The sequence below is a fragment of the Nycticebus coucang genome, chromosome 2 (assembly GCF_027406575.1).
Source record: "Nycticebus coucang isolate mNycCou1 chromosome 2, mNycCou1.pri, whole genome shotgun sequence".
Classification (NCBI taxonomy): domain Eukaryota; kingdom Metazoa; phylum Chordata; class Mammalia; order Primates; family Lorisidae; genus Nycticebus; species Nycticebus coucang.
This window is the reverse complement of record NC_069781.1, coordinates 73,798,503-73,825,881: the sequence shown is the minus strand read 5'-3', so window position 1 is coordinate 73,825,881 and position 27,379 is coordinate 73,798,503. Positions and strand designations below refer to the sequence as shown.

Here is a 27,379-nt window from a genome sequence, read left to right as displayed (position 1 = left end):
ATGTAACAGATACTAAACTTAGCTAAATAAACACATCATTGCATAAAGCAGAAACATCACTTATAATGAATTGTAACTGCACTGTTTCAGAATTCTAAAACAAGTATTCTCCTCTCTCAAAAGATAATGTTTCCATTTCCACAGTTCTGTTGCTTTTCATTAAACCACAACACTTCTTTAGCACTTTTTTGTGTGGGTTTGGGTTCTAGCTTTTACACTTCTAACAGCTTTTGTTGGCAGGAAAAGAGAACTCTTAAGATGGTTGCTGTTTGTAATTGTAGGTGGATGTTTGTAATGGCAGATTTTACATTTGCCATTGAGTCACAACTCCTATTTCTAGAGTTAAAAAATAAAAAAAAACTCACCAGCATATTTTGTCTATAAGCCATAGGAATTCAATTTCCCTGTAAATCTCTCCCTTTTATAAGAAAACCAAGGCTCTAGTTTATTATTTATTTTAAAGGAGTCAGTGAATTCAAGTTAATTCCCATCCTGCTATATTTGCTCAGAGACTTTTTGCAATGGGTCTTATGTAAGAAGAACTTCAGGAGTTACTTGTTTGGTGAGGTTTATTTGAAGAAACCAGTAAGTACAAGACACACCTGAATATCAACATCAACTGTGTATGAGGAAAGAGGTGCTATGAAAGCATCATTTCATTTAGGTCGACAGAAAGAGGGCCAATAAGTGAAATGGGTCTTACTCCAGGCTACTTCTTTAGCCTAACTTCTCTCGCTCGCTCGCTCACTCTTTTTTTTTTGAGACAGAGTCTCACTGTGTCACTGCCGAGTAGAGTGCTGTAGCGTCACAGCTCACAGCAACCTCCAACTCTTGGGCTCAAGTGATTTTCTTGCCTCAGCCTTCAGAGTAGCTGGGACTACAGGTGCCCGCCACAACACCCAGCTATTTTTAGAGACAAGGTCTCGCTCTGGGTCAAGCTGGTCTCCAACCTGTGAGCTCAGGCCACCCACCTACCTCAGCCTCCCAGAGTGCTGGGATTACAGGTGTGAGCCACCTGTAGCCTAACTTCTTACTACTTGCTCCTCCTTCAAGGTCCTCCAGCCATAGAAACCTCTTTCCTGTTCCTTGTACTTGCTAAACACAACCCCTTTTAGGGTTGTGGATTTTGGAGTCCCTCATCCTGAAACTGTTTTCCCAGTCACAGGGCTGATTCACTGTCATCCTTCAGATCTCTGCTCAAATGTCACTTACTTGAGGTAGTCTTTCCTGGGTACCCTAAAATAGCACACCTCCTCCTCATTCCCTACTCCCTTTCTTTGTACAGTTATCTACATGGCAGCAGAAAATGATGCATTTGCTTAGTGTCAATTACACACCAGCACATTATATATTTAAAACATTTTTTTGTTGCGTCTAGGGCAAGGACTATGTGCATTGTGTTCATCTAGAATCCTTGGGGGACCTGCAGCCTGGCACCTAGTAGGCGCTCAATAAATATCTGAATGAATAATTGAGGCTTTGGGGGATAGTAGATGTTTCTCCTCATTCTCTAGGCCCTGTTGCTCACCCGTAGGCAGCTGGGCGCTTCATCTCACTCTCACCCCTTTTCAGCTGAGGCGCTTGATTGGACTTAGACGCTGGGGCTAGATTTACCACCAAACAGGGAGTGACAGCGTGATGCCTCGGCCTCTGGCGCCACTTCCCCTCGGCCTAACAGCCGGGATTGGGGAAGGATACGCCTGAAGCACCCGGAATGTGGAAGCGAAAGCAGAAAGGAGGCGACAGTGTGCGGAAGGGGAGACTCCGTGCGGAGGCAGCCCGGCCTCCTTCTGTGCCAGGCTGTGCGCAAAGGGCGCGGGCCAGGCTGACTCATTCCCAGCCGCTTCCTCAGCAGGCAGTGGCCACGCAAACGCCCATCTGGGGAGGTCCCCGCCCAGGGTCCAAGCTCAGCCCTTGCGGGGTCCCAGTGCTCAGCTAGTCGCGGCCACCTTAGCTTCCTCGGGCGCTCACGCCCTGGGGCGGCCCAGGGAATCTCCACGCGAGCGACAGACAGACGGCTTCCAGAGAGGCCGCAGCCCTGCGTGGCCCGCTCCTGCCAGCTCCGCGACGAGCGCCGAGCTGCGCACGCGCAGTACGGGGACGCGCGTCCGGCTCTCGCCCCGGCCCCTGCCCGGCTCTGTCCTCTGTCTACAGGCCGCCCGACCGCGGGCCGCCGGGGAGGCTGAGTCGTACACCAACCCAGCGCCCGACCAGCGCTGCCTGCGGCGCTGAGGAGACGGTGTAGCCCGGGAGAGGGTGGAGACTACGGCTGTGACAGGCTTCCCGGCTGCCCGAAGTGGGAGTGGTGTGGGCTGCGGGAAGGAGAGAGGAAGAGGAGCAGAAGGGGGCAGCAGCGGCCGCCGCTAACGGCCTCCCTCGGCGCTGACAGGCTGGGCAGGCACCCGGCTCGCTGGGGAGTTGGAGCCGCCGCCTGGGCCCTTGACCCCGGGCTTGCGGCGCGCGTCGGGTCGGAGGGCTGCCGCTGCCTCGACAGAGGCCTGGTGCCCGCCGCTGAGGGATGTGAGTGGGAGCCCAGCCCGCACGGGAGGGCCCCGGAGGGCCCAGCCTGGCGGACGCTCAGACCCGTGCCAGCTCCGCGGCTTCGCAGACCTCGGCTCGCCGGAGGCTTCTGGTAGGAGCAGTCCCCGCGGGCTTGAGGGCGCGCCGTCGCCGCCGGAGCGGCGCAGCAGGTGGGTTTTGTCGCTGCCGGCCCTTTGGGTGGGGGATAGAAGTTGTCTCTCCACCTTTTCCACCTTCTGATCCCGCCTTTGCTCTGCCAGTGGCAGTAAACTTTTCAGCTAGAAAATTGCCCTTGTTAAGACTATATAACTAGAGCGAGTGTCCTGCTGTTGATATTTGCATCTGTGTGTGCCTTATAATTTCCTCGCCCCCTTATCCCTGTTTAACGTTTTCTAGACTTGTAGACAGCCTAGAAAGGAGCATCTATTTCCCTTGGATTTTTGCGGTAGTAACTGCTGCTGCTTTTTTTAGGTTTCGGAAGCAGGCAAGGGGAACAAGATGTGAATTGTTTGTCTTCTGCGGAGAAAGAGGCCCTTCCTCCTCCTCCTGCGACGGTGGGTATGCGATCCGGCTGCTGCTGTCTTTTATCGCAGCGGTGAAGGCAAGGGTGTCGCGAGCTGAGAGCGTGGGCAGGAAACGTGTGGAGACAGGGGTTCATTGTTGCTTACTCCTCTGAAAATGGCAGTGCTGAACTTTTAATGTTGATCTGAGAGAGTAATTTAGGGGTGTTTATTGTTGCTCTTGGACCTGTTAAGAAAGATTTCTCATAGATTTTACAAATAAAGTGGCTTTGCAGACGAAAGTAAAACGTCCATTACTTTCTCCTCAAGCAACCAAAAATTCTTAATCATTCAAGGAGAAATATTTTCAAGTAATAAGATACCTTTTGAGAGAACATGTTCGCTGTTCTTCCTGGGGTTTCTGCTACCCCATTGGATGCTTCCTGGATGGTATTATCTGCCTAAGCTTGCTGTGTCAGTTGAATTTACGCAGTTTGCTTTCCAGTATTTATTAATGTCATCAGAAATTCCTTTTCTCTGAATGAAAGGGTAGGAGTGACGGAGTATGTCATGGAGGGCGAAAGTAAAGAAGGAAACTAGAAGTGGGAATAAGAAAGATGATGATTGCTTTTGGTTTCATAATAGGTTTGTACAAGCGAGTTGTTGGGTACTGCAAATATGGGATAAATATCCCTTATCCAAAATGGTTGGGACCAGAAGTACTTTGAATTTTGGAATATTTGCATATATGTTGTAAGATGTCTTGGGGATGGGACCCAAGTCTAAACAGGAAATCCATTTATTTATTTCATATACATCTTACACATATAGCCCGAACATAATTTTATACAATATTTTTAATAACCTTGTGGAGGAAACAAAGTTTGTGTAAGTACTTACATATGGAATTTTCCACTTGTGATGTCATGTTGATGCTCAAAAGTTTCAGATTTTGGAGTATTTTGGATTTTAGACTTTCGGATTAAGGATACTCAATCTGTGTTCTGACATAACACTCAACCATTTGGAGATGAATGATCAGCTTTTGGCTCCCCTCCCCCATCCACCTGGCTTTTCCTCACCTCTTTAAGTATGAGAATCACTTGCTTTATGTGCATTTTGTTGGTGTGTAACATATCTACAAACTAGAGATGTCTAGCACTTGCCTTATGGTTCATGTATTTACCTGTACAGGAAAGCAGCAGTACTGGCTGGCTGGTTGAGCACATCATGCTTGTTTTTGCTCTAACTGAACGTGCTATATTTGGAGTTTATTCTCTGTTTGCTCTAACTGAATGTGCTGTATTTAGAGTTTATTCATATGAACAAACTATGTTCAATAGTTTGTTTCTTTGGTGCGTTTAGTGATTTGAGTGTCTCAGGTCTGGGAAGGGAACATGGCATCTTTTCTCTACATCTGGCAATTGCTCAAAAGCAGGATGCTTTGGAGACAGAATCAGAAAGAATGTTGGCTTTGGAATGAGATCTAGGTTTGAACCCTGGCGTTCTTGGCAATTAATAGTTGTGTTATTTAAAATCTCTTTGAGCCTCGCTTTGCTTAAAAGATTGTTGTAAGGATTGAATAAGAGCTCATGCAAAGTAGTAAATTGCTTGGCTCTTATAAAAATGTCTTGGCTACTATTATGAGTGAGCAGGCAAAGGAGACTCATAGAAGGGCAGAATGACTCCACATAAGATGATCTGCCAGTTACCCGTGTTTCTTCCTGTTAAGCATAAGGAGAAAAAGGACTTTTAGGTCTTGAACTGGCTGAAGGGGTCTTAATAGCCTTTCTGTCTCCTTGAACCCCATTGTACTGCTGCTCCCAACTATTGTGTGCTGCCCTCTTGCGGTTAATTGTGCTAAGAACTTTCTTTCGCTCCTCCCCCATTACTTTTTTCATACCTTTTTAAGGTCTCTTCTCATAGTTTCCAGTTTCCTAAACTGTGCACTGAGGTGCCCAAAGCACCTTGGGCTTTAACTATTAGTTTGGGTAGTTACGATTTCAACATTAGATACCTACATCCTTTTCCACAATATTATGTCTTTGTAAAGCTGCACTTTCAGCGGTTGCCCTGCTAAAAAGCAACTACTATGTGAAAATCTATGTGGAACAGGAAATGAGGGTGTGGTAGTGTCCAGTTTGATTCCAAGATTTGATAAGTTGTACAGTGCCCAATGGAAACTATAAATTGTTAAGGACATTGGTACTTACTAAGTTATTTGAATCTGCTTAAGTATTTGTTTTGCTGTGGAGGTGTCATGAAAAAATTACTGAGACTCTAAGGGCTTTTTGTATGGAGACAGTTTGGGAACTTCTGCCTTAGTTTTTGGTTGACTTTTCTGGTAAAATTATTGCTACGAAACTGGTACAACTGATCATGGCTTAGTATGTTCATATATAATAGTATTTCATCTCCTGTTTAGTATCTATATAATTCCTGTCTAGTTCTTTCATTTTAAAATGAATCTTAACCATTCTACTCAGTCCTTGGTTTTTTCAGGGCTGGTCTTCTGCTACTCTCCTTAAACTCAGATTGTTCCAAAGGAAAATCATTCTTTTATACTCTTTAATTTTCTTCTCTCCTGATCATGTAGCCTTTAAATAGGCATCAACTTTAAACTTATTCTTTAATTTACTTCTTATTAACCCATACAACATGTACATATTTCTTTTGTGTCTTCATACCTCTATTTTCCTTCCTTTATCACCTCTCAGAACTCATTTCCTGAGCCTGAATAGTGAAAATCTTATCAACCTCTCAGAATCCAGTGTTTCTTCCTTCTGTTTATCCTCAATAGAAATGTGACGCTTACACTCCTCATTGTAATATTACCTTGACCCCAAATTTTCAGTGGATTATTATTTTCCATCATTAACTTTTCCTAGCTTTCAAGATACTCTTATTATCAATCCATGCCCTATTTATTCAGTCTTTTGTATCAGGCTCCTGAACAAGTATTCTTTGCTATAGTCTTATAAGCTGATCTCTCCACTTTCTAATAACAGGCTATGCTTATTCCATCCTTTAACCAATCCAATTTTCCTGCCATCTGCATATTCCCCAGCTCTTGTTTATTTTGGGCAGGAAAGAGGTTGGTAGATTACTTGTAATTATCCTACAGTTTTAAAAGAGAAAAACATAAATATGAACTCACCTGATGATTTTATTATCTCTTTTAGGTTACATAAAATAAAGTGTTTTTATTTATTTTTGTTTATATTTTTTTGAGTGCGATACTTCTTGAAGCAATCTCCAGGATGAAGTCCAGGCTTCCTCTTGCAGGTGTCTCAGTAGAAGATGGTTTCTCTCCTTTCACTTTTCTCATTTCTTCTGCTGCAAACCATGCAATCCTTTGTTGATTTTTTTTTTCATTTTGCCTTATAAAATGCATCTTCCCATTTAGCCTTTCCTCAGAGTCAGAAGATGAGGGTCTTTCATTCCTTCTTGAATTTGTGTTCTGTGCATTGCTCACAAGCTGAGTGATAAGATTTCTCCTGTAAGAACAGTGTGTATGAACTTTTTCTCTACTGTCCTTCTTATCTAATAAGTAAAGGATGTAGCTATTCACAATTTCAATTCCATCAGCCATGGCAGAAGAGATAATTTTTTCTGCCATTTATAGGACCTCTTTATAAATCTGCCACATCCACATTACTGATTAGCTCTGTTCACTCTTCCTGTAAACATTGTGTATTCTAAAATAATTGTTGATTTTTCAAATTGAACAGACTGTCTCTTCCTATAACCAGTGAACAACTGTGTTTGAGGGCCAAGGAATGTACTTGGCATTGTCACTAACCTCTTGTGGAATGAGAGGCCCATCATTTTTATATAACATTGATAGGCACATAATTCACATTCCTGAAGTTTCTTCTTTTTCAGATCACTTGGAAAATCCTTTTTAGATGCCATAACTGTTCCTGTGTATGTGTTTTCATTTTATGCAATTCCCAAGCAAGTTGAGGGCTTGTGTGGAAACTGTCACTATAGATGTGATAGCTGAACCACTTGTATGTGCTTCTAAAACTTGTGCCAAATGAATCAGTAATTGAGATAAATGGCACATCAGGACAAACAAGAATTTCTTTTGTTGTCTTGGCATTATAGGCAATGTGAGAAAATATATAACCATTTTCTGAATCACATAGGCAAAAACGCAACTAAAAAAAATGTGTTCGCCATCTTCTGACGTTGGAGTGGAACAGGAAAATCATTACATTATGTCAGATGAGACCAGACCCAGGATTGGAAAGGTTTTAACTTTTGCTCATGATTACCATCCCTCTTTTTTACTCTTTGTATTTTTGTAGCTCTTTTGTCTTAGAACATTTTCCCATAGTTTAATTACATGCCTAAGATTAAAAAAAATTTGTACACATTGTAGACCACACGGGTAACATTCAATAAATATACATTGTCTGTGTATTAAAAAGGAATTTTAGTCATGAACAAATATTTATTAATGCCTACATTGTAAAAGTTACTTTGCTGTTTCCAAAACAGATAAAAAATATTTAAAATAGGTGCCTTTCCTTGAGAACTTCTGGTACAATTGGGCAGATTAGATTAATAATGGAAGTTATAGACCACTTAGAATTGAGAAGTGCAGAAGAAGCTCCAGAGAGAAGGTAGACTCAAAATTGGATGGTATTTGATTTTGTAGAGGAGGAACTTGAATAGGAGGTAAACAAAGGCAAAATATGCACGACATGATCAGAGAACAATTTGTAAGACAACTGACTGGAAAAAGGTTTGTGTGACAGAAAAGTAAGAAATCAGGTTAAAAATGTAGATCGGAATTAGATTATGAATGGCTTTAAGTGTTAGGATGAGAAGAATGTACTTTCAAAAAATTATAAATTTTTTTACATTCCTTTTGGAAAGATATATGGAGAACACTTACAGATCTAAAAATAGATCTGCCATTCAATCCTGTAATTCCTCTGCTGGGCATATACCCAGAAGACCAAAAATCACATCATAACAAAGATATTTGTACCAGAATGTTTATTGCAGCCCTATTCATAATTGCTAAGTCATGGAAAAAACATGCCCATCGATCCACGAATGGATTAATAAATTGTGGTATATGTAACCATGGAATACTATGCAGCCTTGAAGAAAGATGGAGACTTTACCTTTTTCATGTTTACATAGATGGAGCTGGAACATATTCTTCTCAGTAAAATATCTTGAGAATGGAAGAAAAAGTATCCAATGTACTCACCCCTACTATGAAACTAATTTAGGACCTTCACATGAAAGCTATAACCCAGTTACAACCTAAGAATACGGGGAAGGGGGAATTGGTGGGTAGAAGGAGGGGCATTGAAAGGATCACACCTGTGGTGCATCTTACAAGGGTATCTGTGAGGCTTGGTAAATGTGGAATGTAAATGTCTTAGCAAAGTAACTAAGAAAATGCCAGGAGGGCTATGTCAACTAATGTGATGAAAATGTGTCAAATGGTCTATGAACCAAGTGTATGGTGCCCCATGATTGTATTGATGTACACAGCTATGATTTAATTAAAAAAAAAAAAAGAAAGTAACCATTAGCAAGATGTAAATGAGAAAACATGTCCAAATGCTACAGCACAAAAGAGATGGATAACAGATTCTTGCTTGTAAATATGCATTCACATAAGTAATATTAATTTCATAAAATTTGTATCCTTGTTTTTCAAAAAGGATAAGTGCATAGTGATTTTCATCTTCATGTTTTGAACATAATATTATTTTCTAAAGGATAATTAATTTTTTACATTTTCAGATTATTAAATACTATTTCAGTTTTTAAAAACCATTAAATCATGGCATTGATTCTAAAAAAAAATTATAAATTTTTAATTATAAGTACATAATAGTCGTATATCTTTATAGGGTACATGTGACATTTTGATAACAGGCATACAGTGTGAATTAATCAAATCAGGGTACATAGGGTATCCATTACTTCAGGCATTTATTATTTCTTTGTGTTAGAACATCCCAATTCCACTTTTCTGGTTATTTTAAAGTATACCCTAACTTACAGTTGATTATAGTCACTTTGTTGTGCTACCAAATATTGTTCCTTCTATATAAATTTATATTTACATAGATTAATCATCCCTGCTCTACCTCCCATCACTGCTACCCTTCCCAGCTTCTGGTAACCATCATTCAACTCCCTGTCTCCACGACAACAATTGTTTAAATATTTAGCTTCCACATATGAGTGAGGACATGTGAGGTTTGTCTTTTTGTGCTTGGCTTATTTAACTTAACATAATGTTCTACAGATCCATCTACGTAGTAGTTACAAATGGCAGGATTTCATTTTTTGGTGGTTATTTAATATTCCATTGTGTATATATACCACAATTTCCTTATTCATTCATTTGTGGATGGATACTTAGGTTGATTCTATATCTTGGCTATTGTGAATAGTGCTGCAGTAAACATGGTAGTGAAGATATCTTTTTGATAATATTTAATTTCCATCCTTTGGATATATATCCAGCAGTGGGATTGCTGAGTCATATGGTAGTTCTATTTTCAGTTTGTTGAGAAACCTCCATACTATTTTCCATAGTGGTTGCACTGATCTATATTCCCATCAACAGTATACAGTGTTTCCCCTTTTCAACATCCTTCCCAGTATTCATTATTGCCTTTTTGATAAAAGCCATTTTAACTGGGGTGAGATGATACCTCATTGTAGTCTTGATCTGCATTTTTTTGATGACTAATGATGTTGAGCATTTTTCATATATCTGTTGGCCATTTATAGTCTTCTTTGGAGAAATGTTCAGATCCTTCATCCATTTTTTAATTGGATTATTTTATTTTTTTCCTATTTAGTTGTTGGAGCTCTTATAACCACTTGATTTGATTTTTGTGTATGACAAGAGATAAGGGTCTAGTTTCATTGTTCTGCATATGGATAGCCAGTTTTCCCAGCACCATTTATTGAAGACACTGTCCTTTCTCCACAGTATGTTCTTGGTGCCTTTGTCGAAGATAAATTCACTTTAGATATGTGGATTTATTTCTGGGTTCTCTACTCTGTTCAGTTGGTCTCTGTGTCTATTTTTATGCCATTACTATGCTCTTTGTCTACTACAACTCTGTCATTTAATTTGAAGTCAGGCGATGTGATTCCTCCAGTTTTATTCTTTTTGCTTAAAATAGCTTTGTCTATTCTGGGTCTTTTATGGTTCCATATAGATTTTAGGATTATTTTTCCTATATCTGGGAAGAATGTCATTGGTATTTTGATGGAGATTGCATTGAATCTGTAGCTTGCTTTGGGTAGTACAGACATTTTAACAATACTGATTCTTTCAGTCTATGATAATGGAATAGCTTTCCTTTTTTGTGTGTCTTCAACGTATTTCGTCAAGTTTTGTAGTTTTCATTTTAGAGATCTTTCAGTTGGTTAAGTTTATTCCTAGGTATTTTATTTATTTGTAGCTATTATAAATGGGATTACTTTCTTGGTTTCTTTTTCAGATTATTTTTTCTTGATCTATAGAAATGCTATTGATTTTAAAGTTGTATACTGCAACTATACTGAATTTATCAGTTCTGATAGTTTAGAATAGAGTCTTTACGTTTCTCTAGATCAGTGGTTCTCAACCTGTGGGTTGCAACCCCTTTGGACCATCGGAAAACACATCCTGCATATCAGATATTTACATTATGATTCATTATAGTAGCAAAATTACAGTTATGAAGTAGCAACGACAATAATTTTATGGGTGGGGGGGTCACCACAACATGGGGAACTGTATTAAAGGGTTGTGGCATTAGGAAGGTTGAGAACCACTGCTTTAGATATAAGATCATTTTGTCTGCAAACAAGGATGATTTGACTTCTTTCTTTCCAATTTGGATGCCTGTGATTTCTGTCTCTTGTCTGATTACTCCAGAACTTCTAGTACAATGTTGAATAACAGGGTGAAAGTGGGCATCCTTGTCTTGTTCCAGATCTCAGTGGAAAGGCTTTCAGCTTTTCCCCATTCTACATGATACTAGCTGCATGTCTGTCATATATGGCTTTTATCATGTGAGGTAAGTTCTTTCTATACCCAGTTTTTTGAGAGTTTTTATCGTGAAGGGATGTTGATTTTATTGAGTGCTTTTTCCAGCATCAATTGAAATGATTATATGCTTTTTGTTCTCCATTCTGTTGATATGATGTATCATATTGATTTATGTATGTTGACTCATCCTTGCATCTCTGGGATTAATCCCATTTGATCATAATGAATATATTTTTTAATGTATTGTTGAATTTGGTTTGCTAGTGTTCTTTTGAGGATTTTTGCCTTTATGTTCATCAGCAATATTGGCCTATGGTTTTCCTTTTTTCTTATGTGTTTGTCTGATTTTGGTATAAGGGTGATATAGGACTCATAGAATGTTTGGGGGAGTATTCCTTCCTCTTTGATTTTTGAAATTGTTTAAATAGGATTGGTGTTAATTTAGAAGAATGTATTTTTGTCCATAGGTAATAGAGAAGCCTTAAACTTCTTGAAATAGAAAAGAGCTAGCTAAAATAATTATTTTAGGAAAATTAAGGTTGCAGCAGTGCTAAGTATAGTACGAATTGGAAAGAGAAGTGATAGAGGTAATAAAATAATGAGGATTTAGACTTAGTGGAAATAAATCATATTGGGGAGATGTCAGAAGACTTTATTTTGAATTGAACAAGAAGGGAGAATGGGAGGAGAAGAATAATTAAAAGTGACTTTGAAGTTTTGATCCTCAGTGATGGAGGAAATCAAAGGTGTTGAGACTCCAAGACATCTCAGAACATCTGGGCCAGTCTATATATTTTGCGTATTAAGAATCTGAGACCCAGAGAAATTTTAAAAAATGGGTTTAAAGTCACTTAGCTAGTTAGTGACAGAGAAAGAATTAGAATTTAATTAATAGTAGTTACTGACAAAAATAGGTATGGTAGTTGTAGGTGTTTGAGGGATATAAATAGTTAAGCCTAAAGTTTGGATATTTTGAGTTTAACGTGACAGTGGGATAGCCAGGTGAAGAAGAAAGCCTACAGTGGGACATCTGACTGGACCTACAATGGGACAAATATAAATTAAGACTGGCACCGTGGTGCTCAGGGAAAAGAGTAGTGGATTTGAGATTGAGCTTTGGTCATTGCCCATAATTAACGGAAGGGTGAAAGAAGAGGAATGAGTGAAGGAGACAATGAAGGAGCAGTTAGCATGAGAGAGGCAAGCGGGTGGATAAGCTAATAGGGTGGTAGTGATCAACATGTTGATCATTGTTATTACTGCCAAGAATTTGGAAGAAGGTCTTAAAAAAAGGTTTTAAAAATGTGTACTAGTATTTTATCTAACATGAAATCTAGAAATGCAGAAGAAAATTGCTTATAGTTCCCCCCCACAGAGGTAACAGCTGTTAATATTTGTTCTCTGTGACTTAAAAGACCTTTAGATTTGACAGTTGGGTGATCAGCAGAGGCTTCTATCCAAAGCTTTCTGTCACTGGGTTTAATGATGAGCATTTTAGGCATAATAATGGCTGGTATTTTTCTACAGTGTACTTGCCTTTATCTGTGTCCTCTCATATCACACTCGATGGATACTATTATTCCTTATGGACATTAGCCTTGTGTTTGTTTTATCTCAATGATAGTAGGTTAGACAAGTAATCTCTGGGGACTGTTGTGCTGGTAAATCTGAATAAAATAGTAAAGTATTTGTTTCTAAAAGATAAATTATTTAGATAACTTATAAAACTCAGAGTAGAATGATTAAGAGTACTCAGGTTAGGATCAGAAAGAATAAACAGATGCATTTGAAGCCTGTTTTGAAGGCTTTACAACATAGCTTTAAGGGGTGAATTTGATTGGAATGATCTATAAGTGGCTATTTGTTTTGCTTGTATGCTTATTTTGATCTTCTCAAGGATATTCTTCTGTTTGCCTTTTTTTGGTATCAGTCCTTGGGAACAGGGTAATCATTTTTGATTACTAAATGATGTTAGTTTAATTCTGATTGTGAAATATACTATTATGTAATAGTTTTATAATATAAAAGGCAATGTGATGTGAGAAAGCACTTTAGTTTGGAAATTGAGATCAGGGATTGACCCTATTGTCAACATGGTGTGTGATTTTGAACAAGCACATAATATTGAGTCTTAATTTTTCCTCATTTGAAAAATGAGGGAATGGATTAAATCTTCAAAAGATTGTTTACTTTGAAAAGTTGAGATGACATGGTAAAATATGTATAAAGTTTAAAAAGGAAAAGGCTTACCAGTGCTTATAACAAAAACCATTGACATTGGAAAGTGAACACCAAAACTGGCATTTGGCCTGAAGGCTAAAGAGGGTTCTTGGCTTCATGCAGGAAAAAATTCAAGTGCAATCCTTAACTTGGAAACAAAAGCAAAATGTGTTAGACAGCAAAGCAGGCTACTCCATAGGCAGAGGAGCACCTGTACATTGCTGGCAAAAAAATATTTATGGCTTTCTTTTGATTATATGCTAAATAAGGAATGGATTTTTTTTTTTTTTGTTTTTTTAGGTTAAGGAATGGATTCTTAATAGGTTTTCTGGGAAAGGGGCAGAAATTTCTAGGAACCTGGGGTTCCTCCTCTTTCCAGACCAAGGTATCCTCTTGGGGTTGTTTTGGGGATTATAAACCCTCATGGTGCTGTGGGAGTTTCTTTTTGCATGCTAATACATTATAAGCAGGGTATAATGAGGAAAAAGGTGAGCAAGGGCCATTTTTTGTCACCGTCTTGGTTCTAACTGGTCTTGACCAGTTTCTTCATTCTGTTTTCTTGTTAGAGACCTTTGTTTGGGTCTAACAACTCTATATTTAATGAGTTGGGCCTATCTCACTAACATACCTCTACACTCTTTCTCCCACTCTGTGTTTCCTGTTCTTCAGGCAACCACTTATTCCCTGTACTGTGCTCTTTTCCCCTTTACAATGAACTGAATTACAATTCCCCTTTACTTAATGAATTCTTCAGTGTCTTAAGTCCTCTCCATCTACTTGTGTAGAGGAACTCATCCCCTTGTTTTTCAAGGACTTTACCAGTATATTTATCCCCTCTTGTTTTCTCTCTAATGCATAATTTCTGTGAGTATGTATTCTGGTTGCTATTGCTATGTTATTAAATCACTCCAAAACTTAGTGATTTAAAATAACTATTTTTACTAGGCTCACAGGTAATTTAGATAGGGTACACCAGGAATGACAGCTTCTGTTCCACAATGGCTCAGACCTCAATTGGGAAGACTGGCCAGCTAGAGGTGACTTGAAGTCAGGAGACTGAAAGCATCTGGAGGTGTCTTCACTCATATGACAGGTGGTTGGTTATGGATTTTGACAGATCTCATCTAGGCTGTTAATTAAGAGTATGAAACCCCCTCATAACATGGAGGTTTCGAGGTGAAACTTTCAACTTTCTTACGCAGTGTGTAAGCATTTAAAAGCCAATGTATCTAGAATAAATCTCTTCTGTGATATAGCCTTGGCAGTTGTACAGTGTAACTTATGCCATGTTCTACTGGTTAAAAAGTATATCAGAAGCCTGTCTAGGTTCAAGGAGGAGGGGAATTAGATTCCATTTATTGATTGGGGGGGGGCATATTGTAGAAGAAAACCAGATGAGATGGGATATGTTGTTATGGCTATCTCTGGACAATCAATTTTCTTATTGTTTGTTCTTTTGGTACATTTCACACCCCTTCCACATCCAGAATACTTGTAAAATGCATTAACTCCCTTCTCAAAGATTCCTAATTCATTTCTCCTCATAGCATTAGCTCAGACTCCAATATAAATCAGGTCTGGATACAGTTGAGTTTCTTTGGGTATGGCTCTTCTTCATTTGAAGGCCTGTAAAGAGACAATTTTTATGTCTCCATATACTTAACATAGAGAAATGAAAAGGCACAGATTAACTGACGTAGACATTTCTGCTCAAAAAGTGGGACAAAGGAGGCACACAACAGTCTGTAGCAGTTTTGACACATGGCTGGGTACATGTTGCTAGTTCTTTGATTAGGGCTTAGTTCTGCTTCCTGGAAGTTGTTTTTAGTGGGCCCTGGCTGCTGCTTTTGGTTTTTGGTTTCATCTTCTGAATCAATCTTTTTTTTTTCCATAAGAAGTGGTTTGTGTTTGTAACAGTAACCTTCTGAGATTCTTCTGCGTCTACTGCTTCAGAGTCCAAAGGCCTCATTTTATGTAGTAGCTAACCCTTTCCTTCCAGGCTAATACAACTTGTTTAAAAACTTTGTGGACTTCCAGTGTATCAGTTTATGATCTACTCTATTGACAAAGCAGTATCTATAAATCACTTTTGAAAGGATCTCTTTCCTACCTTAGGTACCCTATATGACTGCTATGGATCCTTAGATAATCTTTTGTCTGAAAAGATCTGTGAGGTACAGATTTGCATCTTAATAAAGGATTCAGTCTCCCCCTCCCTCCCCAGGTCCTTATTTTAAGAACACTCTGCTGACTGAAAAGACTATTTCTCTTCACATTTCCTTAAAATTCCACCCAAAAAGTAAATAGCTCATTCTTTTGTTTATCTCTCAGAGGCTCTCCTAATTATAAAGGCAGCTAAAAGAAGCCAAATTGCTTTAACATTCTCCTTAGGTAATCCTTTATTTTATTTTCCATGTTACTGTACAGATGATAGTTTGCCAAACTTTTCATTACTATATAATAAGGATCTGTTTATTCAGCTTCCAGTAGCATTTCCTTCACTTTAAGTCCTCTCGAACAACTTCTTTGAGGCCTGTTAGGCTTCTATTAAGTTTCAAGACCATTTAAATTTGTTTATGAAAACCCCAGGTGAGTCCTTATCTATTCCTGGCTATATAGGAAGTCCTTGAATAATGTCATTTGGTAATAATGTTGGTCAGAAAAAACATTGATTTCTTGGCTAGATCCACTGCCTGTGTGGCCTTTGTATATTTTCCACATATCTGCATAATTTTGCTCTGGGTGTTCTAGTTTCTTCTTACATCTCAAAGATAGACACATCGGTATATCTAAGTGGTCCTTGCATGGGGAGTGTGTGAATGAGTGTGCCTTATGATGGGACCATGTCTTGTCAGGGTTGGTGCCCATCTGGTGTCCTGAGCTGCTGGGATTGACTCTGGCCGCTTATAATCTGAACTGGAATCAGGGAAGTCTAACCTGTGGAATACAGGCTGATTTTGTGAGGACTTTTTTGCTTATCTGTAGCATTGGATATCATGAAAAGTGGAAAGTATGCACAGACCTTTTTTTTTGCTAATCAGCTTTTGTTAATGTTTGCCTATTTAATGTGTGATCTAAGACAACTCTACTTCCAATGTGCAGCAGAGAAGAAAAAAGGTTGGACAGTCCCAAATCTTGTTTCTGTTAATTTTTGTTAAACCTATTTATAGCTCACAATTATTGAAGTGTTTAATATTAGAAACATTTGGGATCTGAGGTGGAGGAAAATGGCGGACAAGAAACAATTTTTTGAAACTGGGCACCGTGAGATAGGGGAGAGAAGACTCCAGGCACCTCAGGATTGTGGGTTTTGCCCAGAGACATCCCTTCAGGGGTACAAGGAGGCAGCAGGAGACTTGGGGACCCCAGGAGAAGGACAAAAACAGCAGAGAAGGGGCAAGTGTTTGCATTTGGTCTGAGACCACCTGCTGTGGGCAGCAGCAGCTATAGCAGTGGTGAGAGTGTGCAGACAAGGAAGGCCTTCTCTGTAGGGGGTTTTGGACTTGGTCACTCAGTTAAGTTACCTTGGGATACTGTGGGCAAGTGACCAAGTTATTTTGAACAGTGCCCAGAGGCCAGGACTGAGCCATAGGGGCAGAATGGCGCTTTCATTGTTTGGCTGCGGGCCATGCAGAGTCATTGTGGGAAAGTTGCCTTGCAGGCTTGGCCCTCAGGGTCCTAGAGCAAGGCCGTTCTGGCAGGCTTGACAAGCAGACACTTCCAAAGAGATCCGGCCAGCACACACTTTCCTGGGATAGTCACTGCTTAGCGAAGGGACACAGTTTGGAAAGGTATTATATTAAGCCGGCTGAGGAGAGATCCAGGCTCCCAACCCTGGGGGGTTTGAGGGCAAAGAAGTGAGCAGAAGCTTCCAGTCTCCATCTTATACAGCTGTATTGTGATTAGCATCCCATATCCCAGAGGATCACCTGTTGCCCAAGCAATATTCAGCAAAATATATACACGTAGTTTGTTGTTGTTGTTATTATTAGTTTGTTTGATTTTTGTTTCAAAATATTTTTTCTTTTTCAAAAATTTTCCCCTCAGATTTTCTTCTTTTTTCTTCATATTTTTCATGTAAACATATTTTTTATTATTGCTTTTTTTAATAATAAGGACTTCATTTTTGCTAGTTTTTTCTGCCGCTGGTGTTTGTTTTTTTCTCTCAATTATATCTCTTAAGATTTTTGGTTTGTTTTGGTTTGATTTATAGGATTTTTGTTTTTCTTCTCTATTTGGTAGAGGTAGGGTCCTGTGTCTGCTCAGGCTGGCAAAGAGCTGCAGATGTCAAGGGACCCACACAACCCAGCCTCTCCAGATGTTATGATTTGTGAGTGTGGGTCAAAGTACCCTACTGTACACAACTATTACTCCTGTCTCTCTCTTTTTGTTCCTCTCTTCATTTTGGTAATCTTCCCTTTTACTTATCCCCCTTTCTTTCTTTCTTTCTTTCTCTCTCTCTTTTTTATCTTTTATCCCTTCTTGCTCTTCACTTTTCTCATCCTTTTGACCTTTACCAAAAGGACAATTCAACATCTTAGGTCAGAGGCACAGTAACTTACTGAGCAAGAAGCAGTGAAAGGAAAAAGCAGGACAAAGAAACAGAGAGAAAGAAAATACTCATGAGGAAGAAATGTCAGAAAAATCCTGGCAACATGAAAATCCAGTCCACAGCAACCCCTCCAAAGGATATGAGGTAGCTACTGCAGAAGATTCCACCTATAAAGAAATGTTAAAAATGAAAGAAGGGGTATTTAAAATATGGATGGCAAAAATAATGAAGGAATTGTTGAGAAAATGGAAAATAACCAAAAGGAAATCCAAAAACAGAATAAATTAGAGATGAATGATATGAAGAATATAGAAAGTATATAGTGGAGCTGAAAGAATTGAAGCAATCAGAGAACTTAAAGATGCAGTAGAACATATCAGTAACAGACCAGACCATGCAGAAGAAAGAATCTCAGAGGTAGAGGATAAAGCTCTTGAGCTAACTCAGGCCGTTAAAGAGACAGAAAAAAAGAGAGAGAAAGCAGAATGTTCACTGACAGAATTATGGGACTTCATGAAGCATTCAAACGTACAAGATATAGGTATCCCAGAAGGAGAAGAAGAATGCCCTGGAGGCGTGGAAGCCCTACTAGAGGATATCATAAATGAAAATTTCCCAAATATCACCAAAGATTCTGACACACTCCTTTCAGAGGGATATCAGACCCCAGGTCATCTGAACTCAAATTGAGCTTCTCCAAGACACATTATGATGAACCTGTCCAAAGTCAAGACAAAAGGGAAGATTCTGCAAAGTGCCAGCAGTTAATAGTCAATTGACCTACAGGGGCAAATCCATCAGGGTGACTGTGGACTTCTCAAATGAAACTTTTCAAGCCAGAAGACAATGGTAATCTATCTTTAATCTACTTAAACAAAACAATTTTCTGCCCAGAATTCTATATCCTGCTAAGCTAAGCTTTAAAATTGATGCAGAAATCAAATCTTTTACTGATATGCAAACATTAATGAAGTTTGCCACAACAAGACCAGCTCTACAGGAAATGCTTAGACCTATTCTACACACTGACCATTGTAATGGATCACCAGTAAACTAAACACCTAGAAATTAAAGGACAAAACCTAGCTTCCACAATGATGCAAAAGATAAAACTAAGCAATGGACTTTCACAAAATAAAATGAATAGAACTCCACCACACTTATCAATTCTCTCAATAAATGTTAAAGCCTTGAATTCCTAACTGAAGATACATAGGTTGGATAAAAAAACACAAGCCATCTGTTTGCTTTCGGCAAGAGACACACCTAGCCTTGAAGGACAAATTAAAACTCAGGGTTAAGGAATGGAAGACACTTTTTCAAGCAAATAGAATTCAGAAGAAAAACGGGGTTGCAATCTTACTCTCAGATACAAGTTAATTTAAAGCAACTAAAGTCAAAAAAGACAAACATGGACACTTCATATTGGTAAGGGAATGATACAATACAAAGACATTTCAATTCTAAATATTTATGCACCCAACTTAAATGCTTCCAGATTCTTGAAATAGACCTTAATTAGTCTGAGCAATATGATATCACACAACACCAAAATAACAGGGGACTTTAACACTGCTTTTACAGAGCTGGACAGATCCTCTAAACAGAAGCTAAACAAAGATAGAAGGGACTTAAATGTGACCCTAGAGCAACTCTGCTTGATAGACATGTATAGAGCAGTCCATCCCAAAGCTAAAGATTATACATTCTTCTCATTGGCCCGTGGAACTTTCTTCAAAATATATCATATCCTAGGACATAAGTAAAACCTCAACAAAATCAAAAGAATTGAAATTTTACTTTGTATCTTCTTATACCACAAGGCATTAAAAGGTGGAACTCAACTCCAACAAAAACATTCAACTCCACAGAAAGGCATGGAAATTAAACACCTTATGCTGAATGATAGTTGGGTTTAGGAAGAGATAAAAGAGGAAATCATTAACTTCCTTGAGCAAAACAACAATGAAAACACAAGCTAACAAAGCCTGTGCCATACAGCAAAAGCAGTCCTGAAAGGAAAATTTATGGCTTTAGGTGCCTCCATCTGAGAAACAGAAAGGGTACATCAACAAACTCACAAACCATCTTATGGAATTGGAAAAAGAAGAACACTCTAAGCCTAAAACCATCAGAGGAAAAGAAATATCCAAAGTTAAATCAGAGATTAATGAAATTGAAAACAAAAGAATGATTCAGAAAACTAACAAAACAAGGAATTGGGTTATTGAAAAAATGAAATAGGTAAACCTTTGGTCAGACTAACTACAAATAGAAAAGTAAAATCTCTAGTAACTTCAATCAGAAATGATAAAGGGGAATTAACAGATGCCACAGAGATACAAGAGACTATTTCTGAATATTACAAGAAACTGTATGCCCAGAAATTTGACAATGTGAAGGAATTTCCCTACACTTAGCCAGGAAGAAATAGATCTCCTGAATAGACTAATTTCAAGCACTATAATCAAAGAAACAACAAAAAGTCTCCCAGTAAAAAAATGCCCTGGTCCTTGATGGCTTCACACCAGAATTCTATCAAACCTTCAAAGAAGAACTTATTCCCATACAACAGAAATTATTCTAAAAAATTGAGGGGGAAGGAATCTTCCCCAACATGTTCTACAAAGCAAACATAACCCTGATACCAAAACCAGGAAAAGACCCAACTGAAAAGGAGAACTTTAGACCAATTTCACTAATGAATATAGATGCAAAAATTCTCAAAAAAATCCTAGCCAGTAGATTATAGCTTCTCATCAAAAAAGTCATACATCGTGATCAAGTAGGGTTCATCCCAGGGATGCAAGGCTGGTTTAACATATGTAAGTCCATAAATGTAATTCACCATATCAGTAGAAGCAAAAACAAAGACCGTATGATTCTCTCAATAGATGCAGAAAGAGCATTCAATAAAATCCAGTATCCTTTTCTAATTAGAACACTGAAGAGTATAGGCATAAGTGGCACATTTCTTAAACTGATAGAAGCCAAGTATGACAAACCCACACCTAGTTTTTTACTGAATGGAGTAAAACTGAAAGCTTTTCCACTTAGAACTGGAACCAGACAAGGTTGTCCTCTATTGCCTAGTACATGGTGGGGGGTGGGGGAAGCGGTGAGTGGAGAGAGGAAAGGAGGGAGGGGGGTGGTGGGTCATGGTGTGTGTCACACCTTTTGGGGGCAGGACACAATTATAAGAGGGACTTTAACAAATGCAATCAGTGTAACCTGGTTCTTTGTACCCTCAATGAATCCCCAAAAACTAAAAGAAAAAAACATTTAGGGTTTTTATTTAGAAATTTGGTGACATATGTCTGACCAGAAATATGTCATAGGAACTTAATACCTACTGTATCAATTAGCTTATAGAAAAATTATTTTTGTTTTATATTGTTTCCAATAATCTATTGACAACTTAAGTGAGGATTTATCTGCACTAGAACTGTTCCCTAAGATGTGTTTCTTAATTAGAGTTACCTGTCCTTAAGGGCTTATTGGAACACAAATTTCTAGGCCCCACCCCTTGATTTTTTGTTTCACTAGGTCTTGAGTGGGACCTGAGAATTTGCATCTTTGACAAATTCCCAGGTGATGCTGATCTGGGGTCCACAATGTGGGAATTACTGATTTAAATCAGGGATTGACAAAGCTTTTCTGTTAAAGACCAGATATTTTCAACTTTGGGCAAGATGATCCCTATTGTACCTACTCACCTCTGCTTTTGTAGTACAAAAGCAAATATAGCATATAAGTGAGGACATAACAGTGTCCCAATAAAGTTTTATTTACAAAAAAAAATAACTGGCTGACTTTGACCTATTGACTTATACTCTACTGATTCCCAATTTAAATCATTACTTGACTCCACATTCTCTTCAAGCTACTGCCAGATTTTCACTCCCCGTTAGAGCAAAACTTGTTATAAAGAGTTGTCTGTATTTATTTGAGAGTGTTAAAACTTTAATCTTTTTTTTTTAGCACATAACACATATAAATGTTTTAGAATTCAGAAAGTATGAAATGTTTGCATATATGTCAGTTTGTGCATGTTTCCATAACTAAAATAGAAAAGGAATCATTGATTCAAAAGTAGTATGTGTTACTAATTTCAACAAATATTGCTTTCTACACCTTTATTCTTAGGTTATTGAGCATGAAATGTCCTCTATTTCCTTAAGTATTAAGTTTGACCGTTGCTGTCTTGGAAACACTTATTGTTTTTTTTCTTTTTTTTTGTGAAAGTAGAAAGTCATTCTTTTGAATGTACATTTTGGCTTGTGATTACATTTCAAATTTTTCTTGTTAGGGCAGTTTTTTTTTAAACTATGGTTAAGTAACAAATTCATTTTTTATTTCAGATAAATATGAGTGTACAAACAATTAGATTACATTGTTTTCATTTTTAGGTCAAGTGTAAGTTATTGTTGAGCCCTTCTCCCAGGGCGTATTCTGTATGCCCTTATATTGTTTCCATTACATGAGAGTTTACCAACCTCTTTTCCTCTTCCCCTTTCTTTTTTCTTACCTACCTACCCCCCACTTTAATTTAATTGTGATTTTCTCTCATGTAGGCATGTAATCTATTAGTTTCATATTGGTATTGAGTACTTTGGATACTTTCTTTTCCATTCCTGTGAAACTTTATAAAGGAGAATGTTTTTCAACTCCATCCAGGTTAATACAAAAGATATAAAATCTCCATCTTTTTATGGCTGAATAGTATTCCATTGTATACATAATAGTTTATTAATCCATTCGTGGGTTGTTGAGCATTTGCGTTGATTCCAAATCTTAGCAATTGGGAATTGAGCTGCGATAAACATTGTAATGCAAATGTCCTTAATGGTGGAATGATTTTTTTATTTTTTCTTCTGGGTAGATACCTAGTAATGGGATTGTGGAATCAAATGGAAGGTCTACTTTTAGCTCTTTAAGGATTTTCTATACTTCCTTACAAAAAGGCTGCATTAGTTTGCTATCCCACCAGTAGTGTAGGAGTGTTCCCTTCTCTCCACATCCATAGCTTTCAGACTTTGTGATATGGGCTATTCTCAATGGGGTTAGGTGATATCAGGGTGCATTTGGTTTGTATTTCTCTCATGATAAAGGATGATAAGCATTTTTTCATATGTTTATTTGGCATTCTCTAAATTTATCTTTAAAGAAGATTCTGTTCATGTCTGGTGTCTGCTTGTATAAAGAGCTTTTGCTCTTTTCTTGTTGATTAGTTTGAGTTCTCTGTAGATTTTTTGTGTGTGCAGTTTTTGGCCAGGGCTGGGTTTGAACCTGCTGCGTCTGGCGTATGGGGCCAGTGCCCCACTCCTTTGAGCTATAGGCGCCACCCTGAGTTCTCTGTAGATTTTAGTTACCAGACCTTTGTCAGATTTCGTACCATGAAAATATCTTCTCCCATTCTGAAGGTTATCTGTTTGGTAAACTATTGTGCCTTTAGCTGTGCTCAAGCTTTTTAATTTCATCATGTCCCACTTATTTTTGATGTTGCTGCAGTTGCCAAAGGGATCTTTCTTCTTCATAAAATCTTTTCCCAGACTGATACTGTCAAGAGTTTTCCCTCACACTTTCTTATAGAATTTTTATCATTTTATGTCTTAAATTTAAATCTCTTATTCAGTAAGAGTCAATTTTTGTAAGTGGTGAGAAGTGCAGGTCTAATCTTGGTTTTCTACAATCTTGGTTTTCTACATGTGGCTAATCAGTTCTCACAGCACCATTTATTAAATAGGGATTTTTTCCCCAAAGTATGCTTTTGTTTGGTTTATCAAAGATACAATGGAGATATGAAGCTGATTTCATCTCTTGGTTCTCTATTCTGTTCCATAGATCTATGTCTCCATTTTTATGCCAGTACCATGCTGTTTTGATCACTGTAGACTAGACTTGTAGTATAACCTGAAGTCTGGTAACGTGATGCCTCAAGATTTGATTTTATTTCTTAGGGTGTTTCTGGTTACATATCAAATGAAGAATATTTTTTTCAAATTCTTCAAAGTGTGACGTTGGTGCTTTAATGAGTACTACATTAAATTTGTAGGTTGCTTTGGGTAGCAGGGACATTTTAACAATGCTTCCCAGCCATGAGCATGGCATGTTCTTCCATTTGTTACCATCTTCTGCTATTTCCTTTCTCAGGGTTTCATAAATCTCTTTGTAGAGATCCTTCACCTCCTTTGTTAGGTATATCCCAAAGTATTTCATTTTCTTTGAAGCTACTATGAAGGGTATTGTGTCTTTGATTTGATTCTCAGCTTGACTGTCATTGGCTCATATGAAGGTTACTGATTTGTGGACATTGATTTAATATTCCAGTATGTTACTTGATCATTTCCAGGAGTCTCATGGTTAAGTCTCTGGGGTTTTCTAGGTATAAGATTGTATCAGGAGTAAAGAGCAAGAGTTTGACCTCTAGTGTCCCCATTTGGATACTCTTAATATCCTCTTGCCTGATAGCATTGACTTCCAGTACTATGTTGAATAGCAGTGGTGATGATGGACATGCTTGTCTGATTCCGATTCTAAGTGGAAATGCTTTCAGTTTTACTTCATTCAGTATGATATTGGCTGTGGGTTTGTTATAGATAGCTTCAGTCAGTTCAAGAAATGTCCCATCTATGCTTGTTTTTTAAAGTGTTCTTGTTAGAAAAGGGTGCTGAATTTTGTCAAGTGCTTTTTCTGTATCTATTGGTAGGATCACATGGTCCTCATTTTTGCTTTTACTTATGTGAAAATATGGAAAAAACTCAGCCTGTGGAAGGATTTTATGAAGACCCCATTGGCAATTGCAGCAACACCAAAAATAAATAAATGAGACATGATCAAACTAAAAAGCTTCTGCATAGCTAAAGGTACAACACCTAAAGCAGACAACTTTTAGAATGGAAGAAGATATTTATGTGTTACAAATCTGACAAAGGAATAATAACCAGAATCTATAGAGAACTCAAACTGATCAATAAGAAAAGAGCAAATAACCCCATTAATCAGTGGGCAAGAGGCAAGAACAGAACCCTTTCTGAAGAAGGACAAATGGCCAACAAAAACATGAATAAATCCTCATTGTCCCAAATCATTAGAGAAATGCTAATCAAAATCACCTTGAGATATCACCTAACTTCACTGAGAATAGCCCACATCACAAAGCTCACAAGTTGCAGATGCTGATGTAGGTGCAGATATAAAAAAACACTTATATACTGTTGGTGGGACTGAAATCTAATACAGCCCTTCTTCTGGAAAGGAGTTTGGAGAATCCTCAAAGAGCTAAAAATAGAACTTGCATTTGTTCTTCCAGCTCCATTACTAGGTATCCACCTGGAAGGAAAAACATTGTACCATAAGGACATTTGCATTCAAATGGTTGGTTATAGCAGTTCAATTCACAATCATCAAGATGTGGGAGCAACCTAAGTGCTCATTAACTCATGGCTGGATTAATAAACTGTGGTATATGTCCATTATGGAATACTATTTAACCATAAAGAAATGAAGCATTTATATCTTTTACATTTACCTGTGGAAGGATTTGAAGAACATCCTCCTAAGTAAATTATCAGAAGAATGGGAAACCAAGCATCCAGTCTATCCAATATTAATATGAAACTAGTAGATGCACAACTGCATGCCGAAGTAAGAGGAAAGCACGTTTAAATTCAAGAAGGGGGAAGGGTGGAGGGTGGTGTGGGTGTGGTAACCTCTTACCTAACAGGTACAAGGTAGGGGTATATGGCACACTCCTTGGTGAAGAGCTTAACTGCAACTTGGACTTTATCTAACTAATGAAAACAGTGCAACCTAATTGTATGTACCCTTGTATTAATCTGAAATAAAAAATAAATAAATAAAATAGAAAAAAATCCCAAAGTAACAGATGTTAGCATGAATGCAGAGAGAAAGGTGGGACTGTGAACTAGTACAACCTTTATGGAAAGTTACATGGAGATACCTCAAAGAACTAAAAGTAGACCTACCATTTGTGCCAGCAATCCCACTATAGGGTATTTACCCAAAGGAAAAAAAAGTTATTTTATCAAAAATACATGTGCACTTGAATGTTTATTATAGCACAATTCACAATCACAAACATATGGAATCAACCCACTGGCTGAATAAAATGTGGTATATGTATACCATGGGGTACTACTCAACCATTAAAAAAATAGCGAACTAATACTTTTTTTTTTTTAAAGGAAACACATTTTATTTTATTTTTATTTTTATTTGCAGTTTTTGGCTGGGGCCGAGTTTGAACCCCCAAGCGCTCTACTCCTTGAGCCACAGGCGCTGCCCTGTACTAATACTTTTTGTAACAACCAGGATGACACAGGAGACCCTTCTTCTATGTGAAATATTGCAAGAATGGAAAAACAAACACCACATGTATTCACTATTAAATGGAACTAGTCAGCCAACTTCAATGTGCTCATTTGTTAGTAAAACTCAATAAAAAGCAAACAGGTGGGAGGGGTCAAAAGAGGAGGAGTTAATTTATACCTAATGGGTATGATGTACACTACTTGGGTAATGGGCAAACTTACACCTTTAACTCAAACTATAAAAAATCATATGTACCCCCATGATATTTTGAAATAACAAAAGAGAATAGAAAAGAAAGAAAAGGCCTCCAGTGGAAGTTGATGCCATCTGGGCAAGAAAATGTAAATTTAGTAAATTTGATAAATGTAAATTATCCTGCAAATGTATCCCCTTTCCATTCTTTTAGTCCTAGAAGCAGATTTTGAGCTACTCTTTAGAATCATGTTTAATGATGACTGCATAGGAAAAGCTGGATTTATCATTTGTAACACACAGTGTGAAGAATGATGGGAGAAAGTGCTCTAAATAGATCTGTGAAAGTTGACTTTTTCCCTTAAGATCTCACTTCAGAACCATCATATTCCAAGCTTATGTTACCAAAAAAATTTTGTTAAAGATTTTAAGAAGTGATAGGTTTGCCTATACAAAATAAAACTGCACAGAAAATTTAATTAATTTTTATTGTTGAAGTACTTAATACTCTCTTCTGATGTTGACATTCAAAAAAATCTAAAAATTGTTAAAGTCAGTATGAATTTAAATTCACACTGATTTTAAAAACACTTTTGTGCTAGCAAAACAGCATTTCAGACATCTGTCAGAAATACTTCCTTATATATTACCATAATGAAGTCAGATAAAAAATAAAATTTGGCACCAATGGATACATAAGCAAAAAATGAGGAATATGTAGATGTGAGAATAAACACTTGACTAGACACTAATGCATTCTCTGTTTTGAATAGATTTCTACTTCCTTATTAACCAATCATTAATCAAATTTACAATATAACTCATTATTCTCTGAGTCATTCTCCAAGCCCTGAAATCTTTTCCTGAGTCTTTCCACATCAAACCTTTGTAACACCAACGTATCTAATGGTGCCAAGATATAGATCAGAGGTAGAGCAGGGTAAAAGAAGAACAATAACTCCTACCATGAAGATAGTTCGGAATATGTTGCTTTTACTAACACCATAATCAGATGTGCTGTAAATCAAA

General features: G+C 37.9%; 1 protein-coding gene across 7 annotated transcripts in view; it reads left to right on the top strand.

Annotated features, from left to right (window-relative positions):
- Window positions 1-1,936: 1,936 nt before the first annotated feature.
- The window catches only part of JAK2 (Janus kinase 2), a 193,579-nt gene continuing 168,136 nt past the window's right edge, over window positions 1,937-27,379 (top strand). For 3 of the 7 annotated variants that reach the window (XM_053573551.1, XM_053573490.1, XM_053573510.1), the window contains exons 1-2: window positions 1,938-2,690; window positions 2,992-3,074. The gene's annotated coding sequence lies outside the window, so the exon portion shown is untranslated. Of the gene's footprint in view, window positions 2,691-2,991; window positions 3,075-27,379 lie in introns of all 7 variants that reach the window. The other 4 variants (XR_008376443.1, XM_053573544.1, XM_053573500.1 and 1 more) reach the window with 2 other exon arrangements.